The following is a 27,288-nucleotide window of genomic DNA, read 5'->3' on the forward strand; positions in this document are numbered from 1 at the left end:
CCAGCATGGCAAGATATCCCCGAAGTGACAGTAACAGTATGCATCTTTTGGCAGTAACCAACAGCTGTTTAATTGGACTTAAGGCCAATTGAATAGAAGGAAAATCATGTTAATTTCCTGTGTTGTTACAAAAAAAAAAAAAAAAAAACAGTGTCTAAATCAACTTGCAGGAGGGGAGTTTTACATTTCGATGTCACACTTCTTCATTGAGGAAAGCTAATGTAGAAACACAAGACAGGATCTTAGAGACAGGACCTATGGCAGAAGCCATGGATCGGTGATGTTTACTGGCTTACTCCCAATACTGCTCAGCTGCTTTTCTTATGTGTACCAGACCCATATGCCTAGTGATAGCATTTGTGCCTCTTCCATCAGTCAGCAATCAAGAAAATGCTCGCAGGCCCACCTCATGGGAGCTTTTCTTCACTTCAGATTTCATCTTCCTGGGTGTCTAGTAGGCGTCACAGTAACAAAACTCAACCAACATACTATCTTCCATTAATGGTCACACAAATAAATATGATCCAACTCCCACATGCATATACTACTGCATTTGTGATAGTTTCTACACTGTCACTACTTTAAGTATCCTCAAAAAGTAAAAGATGGCATCGCCTTTAAAGACAAAGCTGATGAGTTAAGGTCAAGGCCCTTCAGCCCACCACATGGACTATGAATCCTCAAGCTAGCTCCTTTCTGTCGTGTATAAAGTTGTATGCCCTTCCCAAACAAGGAAGCACTCTGAAACAACTGATATGATATAAAGAGACTGACACCAAGAATTGCAGCTTGATTTCACAGTACACCACATGGAGTTTTTTCTAAAAGTGAAGAGAATTTAGCATTTCCTTGATATTTGGGGCTGTAACACCATAACCATTCTACCTATCCTGTGCGACTTTGAAAAGAGCAGACTGGCTGGAAAACAAGAGATAATTTGCATGTGAAGATAAACAAACAGAAGTCTGCAGTATGCAGCACCTCCAAAAAAAAAATATTGTTAATGTCTTTGCTTAAGAGGGAGGAGGAACCAAGAAGTGCTAATTGGCCAGTAACACAGTATCTTTCTTGTCCTTTATTTTCCTAATAAATTTTAAATAAACCTGATGTAACCTCAATTTATCATCAATACATCATCAATACTTTCTATGAGACCTCATTGGTTTCAGGCTTTTCCTGATCCTCCTATGTCATGGCACACAGCATCAAATTTTGTCATCAAATTATACTCTATAACTCAAAATACATTCTTATACCAATATCTATTGCCCTCCACAATCTTTTACACATGCTTATTCCACCACACCTCACAGCCATCCCTAGATGCAGCTGAAATATAAATATTCTCACAATCTATTAAGGTCATTATCCCCAGGAGCTCTGGACTCAGATGTATGCATCTATATTTTTATTATTCGCGTCATCCAAAAGAAGCAAAAACCTGTACTTGATAATATCACAAGATTCTGTAGTGAAAAGATGAAAAGAAATTAATAGTATTCAAGGTGACACATCTTTAATAGAGGTGACAAAACAGTCATCCGCATACACATATATGTGTGTACATACACAAACACAGATATACATATATGTACATATAAACATGAATACATATTATACATTTCAAAATAGACTACTTATGTAATCAAACGTTATTTCTTGAACATATATCTCCCAGTAGTTTTTCAAAACAATATGACCATGAGAGCAAAGGAGACAGAGAAATGGTTGAGAGCACTAACTGCTTTCCCTGAGGATCAAGGTTTAATGCTCAGAATCCATATGGCTACCCCCAAGCATCTGTACCTCCAGTCTCAGAGGATCTGATGCCCTCTTCTGGCTCCCATGGGTACCACGGAGTCATGTGGTACACAGTCACACATGCAGGCAAAGTACGAATACACATAAAATGATAAATCTGCATATGTGAGAGGGAGAAAGGTGGAGGGAAAGAGAGATCATGACCATGATTATCATTTCCAGTCAAGAAACGGGAGAGGGAAACAATGATCCTGTATTTCAGGCCATGTTCATATAAAAAACAATTATCTATATTCTCTTTCTTTCATCGTCTCCATATAGCTGTATAAAATTAGAGAGAAAGTTCTGGGGGAAAAAAACACACATTTTAATAGAAATGCCATGTATGGAATTCTCAGTTTTCTAATAAGCCACGTACAAATTTTAAAGGTAAAATAATTTTAGTAATATCTTTTATTTAAACCAATACGTTATAAATTGTCATTTCTGCATGGAGTTGATTGTGGAAAATTCTTAAGCAATATATTAACATTGTTTTCATATGAAAGTTTAAAAATAGTTGTTCCACAGTTCTACAATTTCTCATGTAGAACTATGGTTCAGATGCTCTCCAGTCACATTCAGGCTGGCAATGACCATATAGCATAGTTATAACCAAGCATGGTGGCGCCCCATCATGGAAAACAACTGGGCCTCTGAGGCAGTTTGTGAGATGTCATGGTCATGATGCTCCACTTCACCCTTTATATGAGCAAGATAGCATCTTCTAATTTGCAAATTTGCTGAGATTTTAAAGTGTATTACTCCAAGTTAACACAATCGTAACTAATGGTTTTCTATTTATATTGATATGAATTTGCGATGCTTTGGGTTTTGTTTATCATCCTGTCAATGATATCCACCCAAAATATTTGTGTCCACTAGGCATGCCATGCTAAATACAGTTCCAGGCTATCTGACACTCTTTTCTGGCTTCAGAAGGCACCTGCACACACATGGTTGGTGCATGTAGACACACCCTTTTTCTTTTTATAAAGTACCACAGTGTGATGCTTTAACCAATGTAAGGTAGGCTTATGGAAGAGAATGAGCTCACATACACTTTTCCCTCCCCCAACTCCTCCTAGATCCTCCCCAACTCCCCACCCACCCATATCCATACCCCTTTTCTCTCTGATTATAAAACAAGCAAGCATCTACCAAAATAAAAATAAAATAGTTTTAAAAACAGAATAGAACAAAACAAACCAGCAGAAAAAAGAATCCAAAGAAAAATCACAAGAAACACATTTAGATACAGAGATGCATATATTTATTTGCACACACAGAAATCCCATAAAAACACAAAATGGGAAACCATAATATATAAGCAAAACACCTGTAAGGATTTCTTTAATTGCCCAGACAAAGCATTATGATATGATATCAAAAAAAAAGCCCTCCAAAAATATCACTGACTCCATTTCTTCATTTTGTGTAGATGGCCATCTACTGCTGGGCATGGGCCTGCCATTAAATGTGGTTTGTATACCACAATGAGACTCTATTAAAGTAAACTTCCCCAGAATAATTGTGAATTCAATAAGCCAATTTCCCCCTCTGTTGGTCAGAGAGTTTTATCACAACAAAAATGAAACTACAACATTTGGATGAATTCCATTTTGTCTTTTTTTTTCTTCTTCTTATCTTACATATGGATCCCAGTTGCCTCTCCCTCCCATCCTCCTATGCCCCCTGACCCCTCCCCCGACCCATCCACTCCCCGGGGGGTGGGGGTGAGGCCTTCCAGGAGGGATCATCAAAATCTGTCAAATCATTTTTGGTAGAGCCTAGGCCCTCTCTCCTGTCTCTAGGATAAGGGAGTATCCCTCCATGGGAAATGTGCTCCCAATGTCCTTTTGTGCACCAGGGATACAACCTGGTTTTACTGTCAGAGGTCCCTTAGACTGCCCAGGCCTTCTTACTGAGACCCATGTTCAACTAGGTCTGAGTCAGTCCAATGCTGCTTTCCCAGCTATCAGTCTGGGGTCCATGAGCTTCCTCTTGTTCAGGTCAGCTGTCTCTGTGGGTTTCTCCAGCCTGCTCTTGACCCCTTTGCTCATCACTCCTCCCTCTCTGCAACTGGATTCCAGGAGTATAGCTCAGTGTTTAGCTGTGGGTGTCAGTTTCTGTTTCCATCAGCTACTAGATGAAGGCCCTATGATGGCATATAAGGTAGTCATCAATCTCATTATCAGGGAAAGACATTTAAGGTAGCCTCTCCACTACTGCTTAGATTGTTAGTTGGGGTCATCCTTGTAAGTCTCTGGACAATTTTCCTAGTGCTAGATTTGTCTTATACTATAATGGTTCTCTCTATTATGGTACCTTTTTCTTGTTCTCCTCTATTCCTCCCCCAACTCAATCTTATACATATAAACTAACATACATTTAGGTATTATAATACATACACATTTAAAACAACCTATGTCAAATATTAATAACTAAACATTTTTCATGTTTGATGTTCTTACCAGTCCGTTCCAATATGGATCAGCTTGAACGCACATGATCTGGTTTGTGTGGTCTGTGTATTTTCCTGTGCTATGCCCAATTCTGTTTTAGTGCCACTATGGTGAAGGCATGGAGCACAGTTTCATTGTCCATTGTCCACAAAGCTAGGCAGTTGTTGGCCATGTGCCTATTGTGATGTTTTTCTCTTTTGTTGTTGGTTTTTGTCTTTGTTTTGTTTTTTTGAGGGGGCCTGCCACCCAGGTCCCAAGTAAATCACAAACAGAAGTTAATTCTTAGTTTTGAGTGCCTGGTCTTAGCTTGTCTTGTTGTTACCTTTTCCCTCTGGGCTTTTATCTCTCTTACTTCTGTATATCTTACTTTCCTCCTTACTCCACGGCTAGCTGGGGCGCTGTCTCCTGATGTCCTTCTCCCCTTATTCTCTTGTCTCTCCTCGGCCTTGGTTACCCTTCCATTTACACTCTCTGCCTGCCAGCCCTGTCTTTCCTTGCTCCTGCCTCACTATTGGCTGATCTGCTCTTTATTAGGACCACCAGGTGTTTTAGACAGGCCCAATAACACAGCTTCACGGAGTTAAACAAATTCAACATAAACAAAAGGCACACACCTTGAAATAATATTCTACAACAAGTGCCCTTGTAGTTTTACCCAGACTAATCATCTCCGGAACTCAGACTCCAGCTCAACCTTTCCAGTTTTCATAACAAGCTGGAAGCTAGAATCGATTAAAACTCTATACCAATTTTCTGCTTGAGGTGTAGGACAGCATCCAACCTAGAGTAGCCACCAACACCGCTGGGAAGAGAAGCCGGGTCGGTGCTTGTTTCGTTTTATTTTTAAAACCAAGTGATTCTAAAATATCCTACACAAGTAATGTATCCTGATCAGAGCAGGCTGACTAGAGCACAAATGAATACCCCCAAATCAGAGCCATCATGTCTCTAGCAGTCACAATTTCAAAGCCACATTGCCAAATAATCTCTAAACTGTCCTTGAAATCAGACAGTGAGACGAATTATGTCAGGCATTGTTGGAGCTGCAAAAATGGTTGAGGTACATTCTCTGCTTCCAACAGCATCTAGTAAAAGGCTTGGGGTGCACATATTTCTGTAGATTCAAGGCACAAGTTTCACTAACTATAAGCTTTCCAAACCTATTTTGACCACAAAATAAACTTCATGATTATATTGAAGTGATCACAACACACACAAGCTAATACACACTTGGATTCTAGGGTCAACCAAGATGGTTTCACATACACATTTATTACTTATTATTTACTATAAGATCTGTTTATTGTCAAACTACTTTTTTAAATTTTATTCATATTTTTTAAAGCTTTCTGTTTTAATAGTTCCTTTGTTTCTATGTTGCATTCCATTAATTTCTAAACAGGTTCTTAGTATTTCCCTATTTCTCTGAAACGTATGTACTCCTATACATAAATTTAAATACATTTTTGATCATATGATCCTCCACCAAATTCTTGCAAATCCTCTCCCCCTCCCTACCCAGCCACGTTTGAGTTCTTTATCAACAAACAAAACCCAATACAGCAGCAAACCCCCCCCAAATCAAGAAAATCTCACCCAAAAAAGACAGCAAAAAAAAACAAAAACAAGAAACAAAAGCTATAAACACACACACACACACACACACACACACACACCCAGTAGAGTCCATTATCTCTTGTTCAACTACACCTGAACATGAGGCCTGGCCTGGAGTGGTTAATATTACCCTGTGTCATTCCATTGGAGAAAACCGATTTTCCCTCTCTGAGAAGGTGTATGTGACAGTTCAGTTATTAACCTTTACCCTAGTGGCTAGGTTTTCATTCATTCGTTCATTCATTCATTTTTAAATAAAATATAAGATAAAAGAAAAAACTATGACATCAACATTGGACAAGACAAACCAACAGAAAGAGCCCAAGGGAAGGTACAAGTGTCAGGGACCCAGTCATTCACACACTCAGGAAGGGACCCAGTCATTCACACACTCAGGAAGGGACCCAGTCATTCACACACTCAGGAAGGGACCCAGTCATTCACACACTCAGGAAGGGACCCAGTCATTCACACACTCAGGAAGGGACCCAGTCATTCACACACTCAGGAAGGGACCCAGTCATTCACACACTCAGGAAGGGACCCAGTCATTCACACACTCAGGAAGGGACCCAGTCATTCACACACTCAGGAAGGGACCCAGTCATTCACACACTCAGGAAAGGACCCAGTCATTCACACACTCAGGAAGGGACCCAGTCATTCACACACTCAGGAATACCCATGAAAACACTAAACTGAAGGCCATAATGCAAGCTCAGAAGACCTGGTACAGAGGCACGCAGGCCCTGTGCATCCTGCCTCATGTCTGAGTTCCCCTGACCTTTGCTCATGTGGATGTAGAGGGCCTTGTATTCTCGGTGTCCTCCATTCCCTTTGTCTCTTACACTCTCTCTGCCTCCTCTTCCAAAGGGTTCCCCGGGTTCTGAGGGAACTTGTGTTTTAGTTAGGGTTTTTATTGCTGTGAAACGACACCATGACCTTGGCAATTTGATAAAGGAGAACATTTCATTGACGTTGGCTTAGTTTCAGAGATTTAATTCCTAATCATCATGGTGAAAAATGGCAGCATGAAAGCCAGACAGGGTGTGGAAGAAGCTGAGAGTTCTACATCAAGATCCACAGACATAGGACATGAAGCGTCTATCACACTGGGCATAGCTTGAGTATTTGTGAGACTTCAAAGCCCTCTGCACGGTGACACACTTCATCCAACAAGGTCACACCTACTTCAGCCAGGCCACTCTACTCCAAGGCCACACCTCCTAACAGTGCCACTCTCTATAGGCCAAGCACCCGAGTTCATGGGGGTCATTCCTACTCAAACCACCACACCTTGAAACACTCAGCTCTAAATTCGAGGTTTTTAGTTTTTTGGGTTTTTTTTTTTTTTTAACATAAAATCTAAGGTCACCAGTTTAAGGTGCCTGTTATTGCCTCTGTTTGCATACTTTCTATGATGATGAAATGTCTTCCAAACCCCTGCCAACGAGAGTAACTTATACTCTTAAGAAACTCTACATTACCAAAAACCTTGGCATTGCAGAAAATAGATTTTTTTTTTAATGCAGACACTCCTTTTAAAATTTATTCAGAATAAATGGTGACTTTTTTACAGCCATACCTGGAGACACACATTCATAATCCCAGAACCTGGGGGATGGAGGAAGAAGGATCTCAGGTAGAATCTAACCTGGGCTACACAGTGATATCTTGTCAAAAAGAAGAAATGTGTTGCATGTAATTGTCGTTATATGTGCCATTTACATGTTTTCTTCATGGGCATCCCCAAGTATAATCAGTTATGAGGCTTTTCTCTAGATAGATCTCAAAAACTGGCAACACCTGTAAAATAAACTTTAAATAACAAAACATCATGTTGTACAAGACTGACATCATTGTCTTTGTTGCTCTTTAGTTACAGTTATAGGAATAAAATCAGGAGAAGGGGTGCGGGTGAGTGGTCCTAGGTGAGGGTCCCAAGTGAGTAGGGGTCCCAAGGTAAGGAACCACGTGGGTGAGGGTGACAGAGGCAGGAGGAAATAACACGCCAGGCAGATAGAACTTAAACGAGGAGTTTATTTAGAAAGGGGAGTGAGGGAGAAGGGAAGAGACATAGAGGCACTGGGAACAGAAGAGGAGAGAGGGGGAGAGAAGAGGGGAGTAACTGGTGGCCAACAGAAAGCAGGAGAAAGAGCAAAAGAGAGCGTAAGTGGGTAGGGATCTGACTTTTAAAGGGTCCTTTACACCTGCATGCAGACTAGTACTCATGGACCCTGGGCTGACCAGAGTACTGCCTGAGTGCATTCTGCCAGGTGTCAGGGGCAGGCCAGCGTAATGCCTGAATCCTTACAGTCTTCCTTGGTGATTAATGAGATAAAGAACCTTATAATGAAAGGCACTGTAGATAGCAAGAAATGTAAATCACTGGAACACACTTGCCTTTTGAGTTCTTTTCTATGAACTAGAAAGCCCCTGAACACAGTGGGGGGGGGGGCATTTTCTCAAAGTAAAGAATCTAAGTGTAGAGTGGGTTGTGTGCTGCAGCTAGAAGGCATTTTTTTTAAGTGACTTAATTAGGGCCCCCAAATGGCCTTATTGCTAGACCACTAGTCAGTGGTAAAAATAATTGTCCCACGCATATAAATCTAGTCTACCAAGTTTATTGTTTTTATTCTGTTCTTTCTTGGTGACCTTTAATACAAGAAAAATAGTGGAAATCAGGATATTTGAATAATTGATGAATTGACTCTCTGGAATTGCCATCAAGGTCCTTAAGCATACGATGTTCACAAATTAAGAAGGAAATAAATAAGAGATTAGAAAACTATAAATAAAACACCTAGCATAGACTGGGGTTGACACGGAGCTCTCTTTTTCCCCTTCATAAAAGTCTTCATTTCATTACTGAATTAGCCTCCCAGTATCTCTTCAGACATTAACTCTGGCATTTAATCAAGAGTTTATCAAATGGGTAAGAGAAATGATACCTGAGTGCCAGAAATAAGAAATCACATCATCTGCTGAAAAATCTTCCAACAATTATAGTATAAAAATTGGGCTGCTTTTTCTTCCACTGAGGTACCAACAACTCTGAGCAATGACTGAGGAAACACTCACACACCACTAGGATGGGCTACCGCCACACATCCCTTTCACTTGGTTACAAATAGCTCATAAAATGAAAGAAAAGGATTAGTGTAGGAAATGTGGGTTTGTAAAGGATGCTGAAGAAGCTTGTCTGTTATTACAGGCGCCCTCTACAGGGCATTAAGTGATTCCCAGTATATAAAGCTTCCTATAAGAGACTTTAAGTTTCCTTGTCCAAGCCCAAGGCACTGAATAAGAAAAGTATTATATCAATCATTTGCATAGCTAAGAAATAAAATTAAAATTGAAATTCGTGCTTTCTTTTTGTTATTTACTGTCACGAACCAAACCCTAAAATGAAACCAGATCTCACAGAATGACTTGTGCTGTGAGATAGTGGTTTGCCTGAAACCCTGCATGATGAAGTAGAAACATTCATTATCAGGTTTTTGAAGCTACATAAATGAAAGACTAATACAATCATTAGTCCATCTTAGTGGATTCAGTGCATGTTCTTCTTGTCATTGGGATTGTGTGTACATGCAATAAGCAACCAGCAGTGATTAACTGTATTTTGTAGACATTGAGGGCTAACAGCACAGGGATGTGTGTGGTCCTTATTGTTCCTCGATGTATTTTTTTAATCCACCCCTGTGGAACCATGTGGGTAGGCAGGTGTTGGGGTTAAAAATTCATATGGTATGTGATAGGATTTGGGTGAGGAAATGGAGCAGAAGGGATGGACATTTTAACAGCTTGTGGGGTTTTATAAGTGGAAAAGGAAGGGGGAACATATTTTCTCCATTGGGAAAATCCATCAAAATATATAATTGTGCACATTAAGAAGCCAAAGAAGTCTAATTTCAAAGTTCCAAGAGAAATTTTAGAAATAATGAAGTAATACATTGTAGAACTAATAGACTGTGCAAAACTATGAGTTTCCTCCACAGAACTTTTTAGTTACTATGAGAACAGATTACTTGTGTTATAAATCAGTAAACCAATGTGGGCCAATGAGAGAAAGAAGGGAACAGTCTCCTATTGTAATCCATTTTTAAACAGACACTACATCAACACATTTACTCAGCAAATAATTATTGTGATTGGGGATGCATATAAAAATCTGAATATAGACAACATAGAATGAAAACTGTGGTTTTGAAAAATCAGCTCTACCCACATATAAGTTGTGAGTGAGAAACACTACAAGGATAAATATCTGTACAGGCTGTATTTGGGTAAGTGTTCACATGGGGACTCGATAATTAGAAAAATAATGACACAGAAAGTAGATTTTTTTTCTCCCTGTACAGAACAGGAAGGCTCAGGGGGCACAAACACCATGAAGCTGTTATATAATATAGTCGACACTTGACACATGATTCATTTGAACATTAGTAATAATATGAATAACTGCCAAGTACATGTGGTGAAATTGTGATATCATAATATAAAATATCTATAAATTTGAGGTAGATTACCATGGCATGAATAGATAACAGAGGGTAGATAATAGGTGAAATTTGATGAGTAAAAAAAAAAATAAGTTGATGATAGATTAGATAGATGATAGATAAATGGATAGGTAGATGATACACACAATGAATATGTAGATGTTAGCTAGACATTACTTTTTAATGCACATGTCAATTATTTCCAACATTTTTCTATTATAAGCATTATTGCAATGGATAGCCTCAAATATTATCATTGCTGAATAGTTTGCTTGCTTGGATGTTTTAGTACCTCTGTTGAATACATTTTTAGAAGCAGTTTCTTTACCACAGTATTAATGTAAATTTAATTTTATTTTCCCTGCAGTAATATAGGAGAGTTCCTGTTTACTCACGTCCTTGCTATCAGAGTGTGTTCACAAATTTTAGCAACAAATGTCTCATTATAATTTTATTTTTTCTTTTACTGAGAACAGATTTTTTTCATACAATATATCCTGATTGTATTTCCCCCTCCCCTTACTCCTTCCAGTTCTTCTCCACTTCTCCTATCATCCAGCTCCAACCCCTTCTGTCACTTGTTAGAAAACAAACAGACATCTAAGGGATAAAAACAAAATGCAATCTAATATCATAAAATTAAAAAAATCAGAATAAGACAAAGCACTCAGAAGGAAAAGACCTGAATTCAAGACACAAGAAATGGGTATAGACAGAGAGACTCACTTGTTTGAATACTCAGGAACCTCCTGAAAACCCAAAACTTGAAAGCATAATATGTACACAGAGGAACTGTAAGATAAATAATAAAAATAAAGAAAAAGATGCCAGGAAGTCTATTTTCTGTTGGCCATCTACTGCAGAGCATGCAGCATCCTTAAGAGTAGTTTGTTTCCCCAGTGAGACTAGTTTAGGAGAAACTAAATTTTCTTTTGCAAGTGGTTAGCAAGTGGAGATAAGTCCTGGGTTAGGGATGGGAGCACGTGTCAACTTCTTTTAGTACTAAGACCCTATCTGGTACAGACTCATGCAGGCTCTATGCATGCTGCCTCCATCTCTGTGAGTTTTGATCATGTTGACTTATAGGGCCTTGCTTTCTTGGTATTGTCCATCCCCTCTGGCTCTTAAACTCTTCTTCCTCTTCAGGAAGGTTACCTGAGCTCTGAAGGGAGAGATTTGCTGGAGGCAATCTGAGGTTCCAAAGTCTCTTCCTCTCTATATATTCTCTGGCTGTTGATCTTTGTATTTGTCCCCTTCTGCTGCAGAAGGAACCTTCTCTGATGAAGGCTGAACAAGGCACTACTGATCTGTCAGTATACCAAAATATCTTTAAGAGTAATTTTATTAATATGTACTTTTAGCAGAACAGTAGCATTAGGTTTTATTCTAGGTCCCTGGGATATCTACTCTCAGCTTCTTGAAGACACCCTGACAGGTATGGATTCCATTTCATGGAGTGAGCCTTAAGTCAAATCAGATATTAGTTGGTCACTCCCACTAAGTTTGTACCACCATTGCACTAGCTTATCAAGCAAGACAGTGTTGTAGATCAAAGTGTTCTCAGTTTGGTTGGTATTTACATTTCTTCTCTGGTAGCCTGCAGAGTACTTTCCAGTACCAAGAACATTAGTCAGTAGGGGTGAAGGTTCTAAGTAGGCACCAGCTTTACTTCTCCATGTTCAATGAGTTGTGTCAGTATTGTCTTCTGCAAAAGGGCCTTGCCATCAGTTCGTTAAAAACACAACCTATAGCTTCGGAAATAGCCAGTGGTCATTTGGGGTTTCCTATGGGACCTCTCTGGGCAACAATTCAAATAGATACAACAAAATTTAAGGTACAGAAAGCTTCATTTGGTGACAAGAGATGGACAGTTGGGGCCCTGTCTACTCCATTATATGGCAATCTAATTTGATCACATTTACATAAGAAGATACTTTAAGAAGTTTCTACTGAATTAAGTCTCCATATTATACTTCAAATGGTCTTTAATTTTATGTCTCTCCTCATCCACCATCTCCCCATTCCCTCCCTCATCCATCTCTCTTTCTCCTCTCTCTCTCTAACACACACACACACACACACACACACACACACACACACACACACACACCTGCTTGATCTAGGTTTCTTTTTCTCTATTCCTATTATTCTTATATTTGATCTTGTCATAGTGTTCCAGATTTCCTTGATGTTTTGTGCCAGGAAATTTTTGGATTTAACATTTTCCTTGACAATTTTTTTCTCTCATAACTACATCCCTGAGATTCACTCTTCCATCCTTTATAGTCTGTTTATGAGGTTTAACTCTGAAGTTACTGTTTTAGTTCCTAATTTTTAATTTTCAGATTTTCCTGTTTTTTTATTAACTCTATTTCCATTTTCAAGTCTTGAACTGTCTTATTTATTTCTTTTCACTGTCATTTGTGTTTTCATAGATTTCTTTAAGGGATTTATTCATTTCCTCTTTAAGGACCTCTATAATACTCATACAGGCTATTCTAAGGTCTTTTCCTAGTACTTCCGTTACTTTGGAATACTCATTGCCTGCTGTGGTAGGGTTGCTAGGCTCTAGTGGAGACATATTGTCCTGACTGTTATTGATTGTTCTTACACTAGTATCCAGGCATCTGACTTTGGAAAATTTGTAATTCTGGGTGCTGGTATCTGATCTTGATTCATTAGCTGTGTGTTTTGTTTCTTGGTGTCTGTTTCTCCCTTTGACTCTAAGGAGAGAGAGTATTGTGGCTGTATGCTGCCTGATAGGAAAATCACCTGGGATCTTGACAAGTGTTTTCACTGAGGGTTCCAGGTAAAATGTATGTGATGACTATTTTTTATGTCAACGTGTCTATATCTAGAAAGAACTATAATCCAGAAACAGAAAAGCATACCTGTGAGAGATTTTCAGGTTGATATGAAGTGGGTGAGTCCACTCTAGTCCAGATCTTTAAAGTAGAAAGAATATGCCTTTGATCCCAATCTGAAGGCTGGAAAACAGACCTTTGATCAGGGAAGACACACTCTTAATCTGAACCACACCTTGCTGACACATCTATTCCTTCTCTGTCATTGGAGCCTATTTCTTCAGGATTCTAGCATATATAGAAGACTAGCTGAGACATCTAACCTTATGAGACTGAACACCTACTAGATTCTTGGGCTTTCCATTCACAACTAGCCATTGTTGGATTAGCTAAACTGAAGCCTGTAAGTCATTCTAATAAATATATTGATAGAGAGAGAGAGAGAGAGAGAGAGAGAGAGAGAGAGAGATTCATTTCATAATTTCTGTGACTTAGAGAACCCTGACTAATGCAGTGTTTTTCTAGGTATTGGAGGCTGACATCTAGGAATGGGGATGAACTAGAAGAGGCTACTGGAGGGGCCCACAGAAGACAGGAAAGCAGGGTGTTCCACCAAAACCTATTTAATTCCCTAGGAATGGGAGCAGTGAATGAGGAGAGGTTGCAGATGTAGTCTTCTACAGAGCTGGAGATGAGACTGGTGGATTGAACTTGGAAAAATAGAGGAAGGGGTGACACTCTTTAGTTAGCCTGCCTGCTTTTCTAGCTGGATTGATCTCTGGGTTCTTAGGGAATTCCTAATAGAGTTAGAGGCTGGGATAAAACAATTAGTAGGGGGAAGGGAGTTTGAAGAAATAAATCTGTGTGATTCACTGGTGATGGTGTAGGAGAGGCTGCAACGTGTGGTCTGCTACAGAATAGGGGGATGAGACTGGGGGATTGGATTTGCAAGAGAGGAGGGAGAGGTGAAGGTCTGTAGTTTGCCTACCTAGTAACCTGGCTAGAGTCTCTGTTTGTTAATTTGAAGTATTCTGTGTAACATTGTTAACTATCATTACCCTATAGTATAGTGCACCACCAGAATTTTGTGCTCACTGACCAATCTCCTCTTGTCCACTCTTTTATTTTCTCACCCTGACCAGAATCTTCTTAGCTGTGCTCTGTCTCCTCTCTTGACCATTGCTTCACAGCAAAAACAGTATATCACCCATGTCTCTCACTTAAAACATGTCTAGTTATAACTATACTATACATAGAAATGAATCTCCACACCATGGACTTTTGGCCTCCCCTAACAACCATATGTCATCCTCATCCATAAATCAGTCACTAAATTTTGACACATACTAAGTTACAAAGACTATTGCAATTTTTCCACATATAGAAAAGCTAGCTACATTAGATCCTGATCTAAATGCAACAACACCATGAATTAACAGCCAAAACCTTTTTATTTCTTCTCTGTGTATATAATATCTTCACTTAATTCAAAACCATACCTTGGGCAAAGAGGATATAACAAAAAAAATGATTAAAAACAAAGACCTTTTAGCCTAGAGCAAGAAATACAGGACTTCTAGCGGTCAAACTACTCATGTGGTTTTCAGAAGTTTTATGATCCTGATATACAGCTTCCAGCCAAATAAAACATAAAAAAAAAAAAAAAAAAAAAAAAAAAAGGTGTGGAAAGACTAAATCAGGTTAGGCTAGTAGAAGAGCCTAAGAAATGGGGACATTCCAAAGCATATTTGGAACCTGGGGTTATGTTAAGAGAAAATGATGTTCAGCAAAAATAAGAAGTCAGGGCACCAAGTTCAAATTAGCAGGGTTGATCTTTTTGTTTTCTTCTCGTTTCTATTTTTAGACATTGATCAGTGATATTTTATCCACCAGTTCAGGCCATGAAGCAGAAGCCTGTGGGATGTGCTGTGCGGAGGACACTCAAGATTATAGTAGGGTGGGGTTTGGGTCCTTTTGATGTTGTGCTCTGAGGAGACATGGTGACACACACCTGTAATCCTAACATTTGTGAGGTGGAAACAAGAAGTATGAGTTAGATATCAGCCTGGACCACATCATCCACAGAAACTTACTTTGTCAAAGATAATTTACATGAAACTTTTTAATCCAAAAATCTGTCAATTTAGTAGACAGTCAACCCTCCTAAAAGAATATTCAGCCTAAGAACAACATGAGACCAGGAATTCACTCAGAGTCTTCACCTCTATATTTATTATTAGGCCACTTCTAAAGAAACGATGTTCCTGTCTTAGTTGGGGTTTTATTGCTTTGAAGAGACACCATGACCATGGCAACTGTTATAAAGGAAAACATTTAACTGGGTCTAGCTTATGGTTCAGAAGTTTAGCCCATTATGGTCACAGTGGGAAGCATGATGGCTTACAGGCAGGCATAGTTCTGGAGAGGTAGCTGAGAGTTCTACATCCAGATCCACAGGCAACAGAAGAAGACAGTAACATGGACACTGTTTGAGTATCTGAGACCTCAAAGCCTGTCCCCACCGTGACACACTTTCCCCAGCAAGGCCACACCTTGTGTCACTCCCTGTGAACCTATGAGGGCCATTTTCTTTCAAGCCACCACAGTTCCCTAACCAGTCCTGTAACCCAAGCATAAATACTATTTTAGAGTTTAAAGCTGATAGTGCAAACATTATAAAATGTACTACATCAGATTACTGTGGCTGGAAAGACAGCACAATCCTTAAAGAGGCAACCATGATATCCCCAGATCACACATAACATGCCAGGCACCATGGCATGAGACATACTCCTAGCACAGTGAAGTGAAAACAGGAGGAAACCTGGGGCTGACTTAGCCAGTTGAGCCTAATAGGTGAGTTCCAATCTCACAGACCATGAGTGGTATTTCTGAGGATGACATCTGAGATTATCCTCTGTCCTTCTCATGCCCACATATGCTCATATGCCCCCATGACTACACACCACACGCATACATACACACACACATTTCAAAAAGAATGAAACATTTTGAGTTAGTACATTTTTATATGCTATAGGCTTAAAAGAGTTTAAGTAGAAGCCTGGGGAAATGACTCAGGGTCTAACAGAGCCTGCAGTGAAAGCAAGTGGACACAAGTTTAAACTCTCAGCATTGGCATGGAACCTGGGTATGGCCACGCGTGAGTTTGGTCACAGTGTTAGAGAAGTGGAAACCGGCAGATCCTGGAAGTTCACTGGGGAACTTCTCCAACGAAAATAGTTAGCATTAGGTTCATTGGTAGAATTTGTCTCAAAAAACTAAGATGTGGTGGTTCATACCTATCCCAGTACTTGCCAGACTTGCAGGGAGATCTATAAGAGTCTGAGGCCAGCTCCAACTCTATAGACAGTTTTAAACCAGACTACATAGTTAAACTTTGTAACAAAACTTTCTAACAAAACAAAACACACCCAGAGAGAGAGAGAGAGAGAGAGAGAGAGAGAGAGAGAGAGAGAGAGAGAGAGAGAGAGAGAGAGAGAGACCTAACTTGTTCTGGCCAATGTATTTAAATGCATGTAGACACACACAATGTATTGTATACCTGAAAGTGTCTGTGCACACACACACACACACACACACACACACACACACACACACAGTGTGTGTATGAATGTGTTTGCATGTGTGTGCTCTCTATCATGCACACACATGCATGCACACACTCACCACTAAAAATTAAAATAAAAGATTTGGAAAAACTAAAAGAAACACCTAAAATCACCTCTGAGTAATTTTTGAGACTTTGTTCCCTTCCTTTTAATGAAAATCCATCAAAATTGACATTGCGGTTAAATAAGGATCAGGATAAACAAATAGGCTGAATAGATGTTTTTTCAGGGAGAAATAACTTACAACCTAGACAGATGAACACCAGCAAGTTCCACCAGACGCTCTCCTCTCCCTTGTGTTCCCGGCTCCTCCTCAGACCTCCTTCCACAGGTCATTTCCGCCCCTGGCTCCACCCCCAATGGGCGTGGTCAGTGCCACAGAAGGAAACAAAGTGAACGTCCCACTACAAATCCCCATGTCTAAAGCTCTATTCTGATGCTGGTGTACTTTGAAGCTGACTTGCTACACCACCACAATATGCCTTTTGTTTTCACTGTAAGGCACTGAAGAGACCTGCAAATGATCCATCTCTCGCCTTTCCCCGTGTGGGGCTGTCAAGGCAAAATCAGTGACTTTAAGTGTCTTCAATTCACCTCCACAGACTAGTCCTACATTTGCAGACACACACCATCCACTTGTATTCATTCGGCTTCAAAGTATGTGCAGTCGAACCACAGAAGGGAAGGTTTGCCGTGTAATCGTAGTTAAAGAACATATTTTCAGCCATATCCACAGAAATTCACAAAGCTTTAAGGACAAAAGAAAAAAAAAGTGTGTGTGTGTCATCAGCTTAGCTATACCAAATAGGAAAATCATACATTAAACATCACACACCAAAAAAGAAAGGAAAGTAATACAGCTTTAGTTCTATCTGTAAATCGTGAGCTGTCCCAGAGTTTATGGCTTGGCACCACTCAGGAATGCTCACAGGATGTCATTGTAAAGGTTTGAGAGGACTCTCCAAGGACCAATTAAAGGAAAGGAGAACAGGAAAAGATTGTTCTCCACAAAGAAAAGTAGAGAAGAGTGAGTCTGGCTGGATGTGGCTTCCCAGTTTCCTTATTTTCTCTGTGAGCAGGAAGACGTAAGCCAAATGCAAGTGAGAGTCACAGTCATCTCGTCCAGTTACTTGTTTATGGTCATTAAGGTGTTTTGCGCTCTCCATCCTAGTTGCCCTCCAACCCCAAGCACTAAACAATGTCATTGATTCCATGGCTCCACAACCCGTGTGTGTGTGTGTGTGTGTGTGTGTGTGTGTGTGTGTGTGTGTGTGTTGTGTTTGTGTACATCCATATTTACAACTGGTGCTCAGTTTGTTAACAGGTATCATGTGACTCAAAAAAAATAGAAATCAGAGATTTCTCTTTAAATACATAAACAAAAAAAATCTTACTGATTTGGTTTAATATTTCCCATTTAGTTTTACTGTCACATATTAATTATACACAATAGTGGGTTTCATTATGACATTTTCATACCTATACTTAAAATATACTTTTGATTACATTAGTGACCAGTGCCTAGCTCATCTCTTGCCTCCTTCCCACTCACACTGATACTTTTCCTTTTCCCAACTAATTCTTCTTCTACTTTCAAGCCTCCTTTTATTTTCACGGAGTGAAGAGGATGCAATCCAATGAGTTTAGTTAGGATAATTTCCAAGCATGTGGGTGTGAGGTCATTTACAGGAGCACAGACAAACTTCTCAGTGCTACATCACTGCAGAAAGTACCTCATTCTTCCCTTCCCAGCAACTATTAAATACCTATAAACTCTTTGGGGGGGCATGAGTCCCATGCCATACAAGACACAAACTTTCTTAAACTTTTACTGGGGGGGGGGTGTTGTACAATGGGAGGATGCAGTCATGATGTTTGTATAGAGGTCAGAGGTTAGAGAACAACTTTTTGGACTCAATTGTCTTCTTCCAACCTCACATGAATTCCAGGGATCAAGTCAGGGACTCAGATTTCCATTCAAGTGCTTTTACCTGCTAAGCACTGTTCTTCATCAACCTAACTCATTGCCAATCACCAATCTGTGGTTTATATATTATGTCTTTTTAGCTTCCAAACCAATGTATAGAATATATAACAGCCTCTCAACAGCTAATTCACTAATTAACAGTCTCATTGGGGTAGCTGAAGTATGAATTTCTATTACATCCTTTAAAGAAACCCTTTCAATTCCCATATGTATTCTTTCCTCAAAACTTAATTAACATTAGTGGATTCTGACATGAAAAGAGAAAGTCACGTATCTATCCATTATCCACAGGGCTTGTCACTCAGTACATTTGTAAGTCTGAACTGTGAATGAAGGACGCTACTGAAGAGGCACCAATGCTGTTAGGGGAACAGGCTTCTTCTCTCAGCCTACACATTTGAATGTTTTCAATGTGAAGGAACTCCTCTTTCAGCATTTGCCTGTATTTTGCATCATGCTTGGTGATGACAAACTAGGCACAGAGAAGCAGAAATCCAGTGACATCCCAGTGACAAGGAACAGTCAAGATACAGCCATCAAAGGTGGTGTCTTCAGAGAATGTTAGCTAGTGGAACTTGTCAGAAATGAAATGAAGCCATCTTGGCATGATGCCACTTCCCTGTCATTCCAGGGAAAGCTGAAAGACAAGGTTGTGAGTCTGTGGTCAGTCTAGGCTTCATAGAGAGACCAACACAGAGTCAGCAACAGAAGCAAAATTGGGGGGGTGGAATAAAGAAGTCACTTTTGTTGACCCAAAAGTGACCAGAACTTAGAGAGTATAAAGAAGTGATTCTTCTGTTTGCTTACCTGACACTATTTTCTCATCTTGATTTTTATTTGAATTGTCCATACCATTTGCTTCCAACACAGGCATATTTCACCTAAATATTAAAGTATAAACACAAAGAGTGGGAATTGCCATTGTCCTGGAAGGAAGAAAATCTTCTAAAGAAACACCAGTATGAATCCCTTTAGGGATCAGACTCTTGAAACAATGGATCACAAATAACTGGAATTTTCAGAGTCTTCTAGTAGGAGATGGAAAAGGCAAATGCATGAGCTCAGTCAGAGGATGTGTGGAAGAAAATCTCACACATCCCCGATAACTTTTCTGACCTTGCAGGAAAGTCTAGAGGGAAAACAAAAATAGACCAATGCTAGGTGAGACAATACTTTGACTGGGACTCAGCTTTTCTGTGGGCTCTTGTCCTCTGTTTAAACCCCAGTCTCATGTTAGGCCCCTGTGCATGGACTTGCTGGTTCAGTGGACCTCCTCCACGTTCCTTTACTCAGTGGTACATTGAATAAATATCTTTTGTCTGTTTCAATATAAGACTAAGATTTACTCATTGCAAAGTCGTAAACAAACTGTGTCACTGCTATAGAAATCACCAGAATTTTAAAAATGATTTACAGGTTTGAACCCAGTAAGTCAAAACATTCTCCATAGTAATTACTGTTACCTTAGTCAATTTTACAGCCACAAGACATGAAATAACATTAGTAATTTAGTAGTTAGCCTAAACATCTTATCCAAGCTGGGCAACACACAAAGAAGAAAAGTACTTTGACTGTGTAATCATGAACCTGGAGAGGACCCTCAGTACTGCCAGGCAATCACGTTCTATCTCCCTGTTTGCTGTTTTGGGTTTTTGTTTGTTTGTTTGTTTTGTTTTGTTTTGTTTTTTCTGCTCAGTGTTCAATCCTAGATGTGTGTTTCAGATTTTGTCATCAATCCTCCTCAGTGCTCCATCAATTCCATCTTCATGCTTTCTCACCCAGCTTCTGCATGCTTTCCTACCAGGATGTGGCCCATCATTGTCCACGTATTCAGGATGAACTGGCGGTGTTCCTGGGGAAGTCAACCCATCCACTTTCACAGGTGATTCCATCCTCTCATGCCAGCACAGCACAGCTGTTCTTGGAGTAATCCTCCTCACTATCTCCTGAATCCTGGTGTTTCTCCTCTCTGTCATTTCTGTGACTAGGCGAACATAAGGTTGTTTCTCTCAGTTTAAAAAGAAAAGTGAGATCTTGATCCTGCATCTCCCACTGACTGCAACTCTACTATAATCCAGACCTTCTGACCTCCTGCCTTCTTACCATATCTACTCCTATCAAAGCCACCGATGATCTCCATTACAAAGACATTGTTATCAGTCTATCCAGTCTCCATACTCACCCCTTCCACCCTAACATCCTCCTGTTGTCTTCCAAGATGCCACACCCTGCTGGACCAGGTAACCAAACATATATTCAGTTCTGTCTATAACACCCCCACCTATAAGTTTGCTTTGCTTCTCAAATTATTTTCATCCACACTATCAACCATGCATGCCTTTCTCCATGACTTTTTCCAAGCTTTTTCAACCTAAATAAACGTGAAGTCTAGTTGCTCAACCCAAAAACTCAGCAGTAATTCTTGATCCTTCTCTGTTTGACATCCACTACTATAAACAAACAGATGTACCAATTAGATCTTTAAATTGTATCTAGTTTCCAATCAGTTTTTGCTACTTTCATCCTTACTATTCGGGCCCAAATTATCACCACCTGTTGTATAGTCATTCCAATGGCCACCTAACTTCTTTTGTCTGTCCTTACCTTCTAAAAATTTTCAGAACAGCCAAGATATCTTATGATAGTAAATTAGCTCCAAATTTCACAATCTTTTTTCATCTTGCTCAGATAAAATTACACACACACACACACACACACACACACACACACACACCTCAGTTGTATCAGACCTCTTAGGTCATCTCTGCATCTCTGACCTACTTCATTCTATTTTAGCACTCTTCCTCCAATCACAACAGCACCCTTGCTACTCACTGAACATTTCAGGTATGTTTTTTTCCTAGTCTTGGTACTTACTACTCTCCAGAGTTCTATATTTGTCTCCGAGGTAGCTTAAGTTAGGTCAGCAGTATTCAACCTATGGGTCAGGACCTTTTGGGGTCACATATCAGATATGCTGCATACTAGATATTTAAATTGCAATTTATGAAGTAACATCAAAATAATTTTATGGTTAGGAATCACCACAACATAAGGAACTGTATTAAAGTGTAGCAATATTAGGTTTTATTCAATTTATTCAACTGTAAACTAAATGAGAGCTCTCTTCTGTCTACATGAGGTTTCACTGCCCCCCCACTAATCTCCCACAAACTGTATCCCCTTTTCTGCTGTATTCTAGATACATTGAGATTTTAGGGGATATTTCTTTAAAGAATGAGCTATTAACAACAAGAATAATGGGCGGGGGATGGGATCCAGTTAATATACTGCTTGCCTAGATTTCAGAAAGCTCTAAATTTGATCTCCAGCACTATACAAAACTGATACATTTACAATAGGAGCACTCAAGAGGTAAAAGCAGGAGAATCAAAACAAAGAATGTGAAATGCCATGGTTGGGGGTGGGGGTTGCTTGGGAGATGATTCAGCTTCTAAGAGTTCTGGCTGCTCTTCCAAAGGACCTGGGTCCAATACTCAGCATCCACATAGTGGCTCAAAACTGTCTGTGATTCCATTTTTATGGGCCCCTACACTCTCTTCTGGCCTTTGTAAGAACCAGGAACACAAGTGATGCTCAAGCATGCACATACCTATACAATTAAAATAACAATGTTAAGAGCAGTTTTCCCACCAGCCTGGTCCCAGAGTTGAGTCAGCCCCAAATAACACACAGAGACATTGTATTGGATATGAAGCTGTTGGCCTCTTACTAGAGTTTCTTATTGGCTTGCTCTGTCTTAAATATTAACCCATTTTTATTAATCTCAGTGTTTCCCCATGATCTTATCTTACTGGCGAGAGGATCCAGACCTCTTCTCTCAAGTCCCTACATCTCTACTCTCCTTTACTACTTCTCCCAGAATCCACTCTTTCTCCTAGTCCCACCTATCTTGCTTTCTTTTTTGCTAACAGTGCTTTATTCATTAACCAATAAGAGAAACACATTTACAGAATGACATCTCCCATCCTAACAAGCTATTTTATTTTAAAAGAAATAAAGAAAATGTTATAAGGGAATATATTATTTTTGTGCTAATTAAAATTTAAATTAAAGAGGTTTGGTGTTATCCTTGGTAATATGGAAAGTTAAGACCAGCCCATGCTATATAAGATCTTCTGTCAAGGAAAAGGGGGGGGGAAAATAAAACAAAATATAAGAAAGACACTAAAACATTTAATGATAACATTTTAGAAAGAAAATTGTTTTCATATTTTCCAAGATACCTGGAGGATTGTCTGAAAGAGTTCTCCAAATATTTCCAATTAAAATGTAGTGTTTATACTTAACATATAATCATTTCAGAAGCAATTGAAAATTACTAACTTATTTAAAATTGTTTTAATGCATTCACTTTGAGAACAAAAAATATTGCCAGATACAAAGTTCCATAAAATTTATAACAATTTGTTTGTTGCAGACTCAAATTGGAAATAACTTGTTTGATATAATTTGCGTTTAGTCCTACAATGAAGGGATAAAAAATTGGATAGTATACCTACACAAATGGCAATCATGTAACTGGGGTTTCTTTCCACTCTAGTCCCACAGCTTATTTGCCCCAAATAAGCACACAGAGACATACATTAATTTAAAAACTGTTGGTCAATGGCTAGGGCTTCTTACTGGCTATCTCTCTCTCTCTTAATTATTAACTCATAACCAATAATCTATGTATTTCTACATGGCCTTATCTTACCAAAGAACACCTGGTGCATACTACCTTCCCAGTCTCTACCTGGTAACCCTTCAAGGTACCTCTCTCACCATCATTCTTCTTGTCTCCCAGTTCTGCCTATTTTACTGCCTCTACTGGCCAATCGATATTTTATTCATCAACCAATAAGAGAAACATATATACAGAAGAACATCCCCCATCACAGTCACCTAGTAAATAGAAATCCATTCTGGTTTATGGTTGTTATTTAATGGTATGTGTGTATGCATTTGTGTGGACATATTTGTGAGAGCCCATCAATTGGTACACATGTAAAAGTCAGTGCTCAAAAATCAGCTGTCTTTCTCAGAAGATCTCTACTTTGTCTCTATCTTTGTGTGTGTGTGTGTGCATGCGTGTGCGATTGTGTGTGTGTGCATATGTATTGTGTGTACATGTTCTTGAGAACATATCTGTGCATGTACTTGTAGAGGCTAGAGGTCAACATCAGTTCACTTCCTCTGTAACTCTTCATCTTACTCTTTGAGACAGCTCTCTTACTGAATATGGAACTCTCTGATTGGCTAGATTGAATCATCAGTAAGGGTCCCAACCTCCAAGAATTCTCCTATCTCTTCTCCCCAGGCCTGGAATCATAGGCACATGGTACCACATCTGAATTTTTATGTGGTTCCCAGAACTCTTGCTTGCACAAGAAAACACTTTACCTATTAAGCCATATGTCTATTTCCTTTGTATTATTGTTTTATAGTCATTTTTTCTTTTTATTTAATTAAAGTATGAAAATGTCATTTCTCTGCTCCCTCTTTTCTTTCCTGCCCTACACATGTCTGATCCCTTCCCAAACTTACATCCTTCTCTAATCATTGTCGTTACATATACATACAAACAAATCAGCATATAAATACAACTTGATGAATACATTCAGTGTTGTCTGCATGTGTGTGTTCCTAGGGCTAACCACTTGGTATTGAATAAGCAGAGGTTGCATCCCTAGGGAATATGAATTTAGTTCCTCCTCTCACAGCGGTTGTTAATTGACTGCAGTTCTTTCTTTCAGGATGAGACCATGTAGATCTCCCCCATGTGCACTGGAAGATTAACTGTTTTTGGAACTGTTTAGATTTTGTTTAGGCAGCCATTCTTTTGAGATTTGTATCTGTCCCATTGTAGCTAGAAGACACCATCTCACTGTAGACTTCATGGTACTCTAGCTCTTAAAATCTTTCTGTCCCTTCATCCCTGGTGGCCCTTGAGCCTTGGCTTCAAGAATTGTGCTATAGATGTATCCATTGAGGCTGGGCACCCCATGATCAAATTTTCTCTGCATTTTAATTAATTGTGGCTATGTGAAAAGAAGCTGATTGGATGAGGAGTAACATCTACACTAATCTGTGGGTATAAAAATTAGTACTTAGAATGTAGTTAGGAATTGTACTAGCTTAGGAATATAGCAGTAGTAGGTCTTCCTCAAAGATCTGTGGCCTCACGTGCCCATGTGAAACTGTCTAGATTTTTAATGCTCGCAATGATTTCTCTTGTTAAATGGTCCTTGAATTCAATTAGACAGTGTTGGTTATCCAAGATACAAGTGCCACTGTTTCAGTTTTGTAGACATCTTCCTATGCTAGTCATTGTTGTGGTTCATAGAAACCATAGCTAAGTGGGTCTGTCTATTGCTTTCCTTCTTTAGCACCTTCTATATCACTTTCTAGAACAATGAAAGCCATTCATCAGGGAGGAGGCTTTTGGAACAATTCCAGGCCAAAGTTTCCAAATCCTGTACCCAAGGAATGTGGTCTCTTCAACAATTAAGACTTATATTCAACTTCTAGGAGGAAACCAAGGGCAATAACAATGGGCTATATTTTGGGGAAGTGTCCTGCACTTCCCTGACTAACTAGAAGAGATTTCTTTTTCCATGCCTGGTGATGGGTGTTTTATTAGATATCCCATGGCTCTCAGAGGGAGCATTATTACCCCAAGTGGTACAATTTCATTTGTAAACATTTTTCCTTCAGATGCATTCAAGTTACTAAGAAAATTAAAACAAATTTTTAAATTAAATTATCATGTCTTAAGGAGGAGTTGCTAATTGGTTCTTTCATGGATTATCTTATGTAATTACTATTACACATGCCTGGTATCTAAAATATGATGAGTCTTAAAAGTTACAGAATCAGCTAATAAGCACTGAATTTAATCTTTACATTAGCATCTCATGATGCTTTTTAAAGGCATTACTATCCTTATCCGTATTAAGGGGAGATATATCCCCATCTTCTCAGGGTTTTTCATCCAGGCAAGGAAGCATCTGAAAGTGTGCTATGGGAATGATGGTGGAGAGATAACATTCACCACTGTCTGCACAGAGTTTGGAAAACAAGGGTTTTTTAAATCCCTGAAATTTGTTCCTAATGCAAAAGGCCCAGATTCTTTTGATTTTAGATGAGCTCTTCATACTGCTCAGAAGGAAGACCACTAGTTGAGAACTGGGTAAACTGGAAAGTTTTGCCCCTCCAACTCTTCCTGGATCCTCCCCAGGCACCCAAATCCACACCCTTTCTTCTTCCCCCTCATTAGAAATGAACCGGCATCTCAAAACAATAAAATTAAAACAAACAACCCATAGTAGGATAAAACAAACAGGAAAAACAATAGCCAAAAGAGAAATACAAGAAATATACACAGACTCAGAGACACCCACATTTACACACAGGGAAAACTATATAAACAAATCACAAACTACAACATATGAGCAAAAGGCTTGCAAGAAAAATAAAAAGTCCAGATAAAGCATTATGAGACCAAAAAAAAAAAAAACTTTCAAAATTACTATTGAGTTCATTTTGTGATGGCATATACCGAGCATGGGCTCCCTCCTTTGTATACCCAGTAAGATTTCATTGGAGAAAACTAATTTTTCCTTTGCAAGTGGTTATCCGTTGGAGCTAGTCAAGCAAGATTTTCAAAAAAAAGGCAGAAAGAAACCTGAATTAAGACTCACATCTGGCACATATGATATCACAGTCTAATTCTATTGGTGTAGAGGCTGAAGCTAGAGAGCTGTGAGTTTTAAGCCAGTCCAAGCTATAGATCAAATTTCTGTCTCAAAATCCCACACTTTCAACTTTCAAGCTAACAATCAACTTTGACAAATGCAAGGGTAAAATCAGGGGCTGATATCAGACTGTTTCTAAGGAGATACATCCCACAATGCAGAGATCACAAAGGAATACGAGCACAGTCTCCAAGTGCATGCTGTCACAGCAGAGCGAGAATGCTTAAATCTTCTTCATGCAATCTGCAGGGGAGGTACGGAGCTGGTGATCACCATGTAAGTGAGACATGCCAGACTGATAACACGTGTTGCCTCTCAGATGTGGAATCTAGACTTTAGAAAAGATACAAAGGTAGAAGGAGGGGCTACTTGGAGAGAGAAAGAAAAAAAAAAAAAAACAGCAGAGGATGGGGGCCAAGATGAGATAATGGAAATAAGCATGACCAAATCACTTAATATGTATTTGTGAAAACACCACAATGAAACCTATTTGATCTATTTGTGTAGAGAGTGTGTGTGTGTGTGTGTGTGTGTGTGTGTGTTGTAACAAGGTCCTACACAGCTCAGGCCGACTCAGACTCACTGTGTATCTGAGAATGACCTTGAATTACTTGTCACCCTTCCTCCACTCACTGAGTGTTTGAATTACAGGCATGCATCATTATGTGGTCCTTGACAGTGCCATTATTACTCATTCAAGGAACACCTCCATTCAGCA

This window comes from Phodopus roborovskii, unplaced genomic scaffold (assembly GCF_943737965.1).
Source record: "Phodopus roborovskii unplaced genomic scaffold, PHOROB, whole genome shotgun sequence".
Lineage (NCBI taxonomy): Eukaryota > Metazoa > Chordata > Mammalia > Rodentia > Cricetidae > Phodopus > Phodopus roborovskii.